The sequence below is a fragment of the Octopus bimaculoides genome, chromosome 19, assembly GCF_001194135.2.
Source record: "Octopus bimaculoides isolate UCB-OBI-ISO-001 chromosome 19, ASM119413v2, whole genome shotgun sequence".
In the NCBI taxonomy this organism is placed as follows: domain Eukaryota; kingdom Metazoa; phylum Mollusca; class Cephalopoda; order Octopoda; family Octopodidae; genus Octopus; species Octopus bimaculoides.
The window spans coordinates 12,293,484-12,293,912 of record NC_068999.1 but is presented as its reverse complement, the minus strand read 5'-3'; positions in this window follow the sequence as shown (position 1 = coordinate 12,293,912).

Here is a 429-nt window from a genome sequence, read left to right as displayed (position 1 = left end):
ATATATATATATATATATATAAATGCACGTATGTGTATACGTATGAATATGTATATTTTTTTATATTTCTTCCTTCTATATTATCCTTGTATTTCGAATCTGTTGCTAGGACGACATCATAAATTCATAAATTCTGTTGTTTACCGACCACATAAAGCTCTGCCTGGATTTTGCCATATTATTCTATCGAAAAACCTAACAAAAATATAGACACGCCGGAAAAAATAACATACAAAAAATATATATGCATTGGCTTTGATATCGCATAGGCATACATGAACACACACGATCATGCACATGTATATATGTGTGTATGATTATATGTATGTGTATGTTTCCGACCGTTCTCCTTTTGCACACTCACTCACACACACACACACACACACACACACACACACACACACACACACACACACACACACACACACA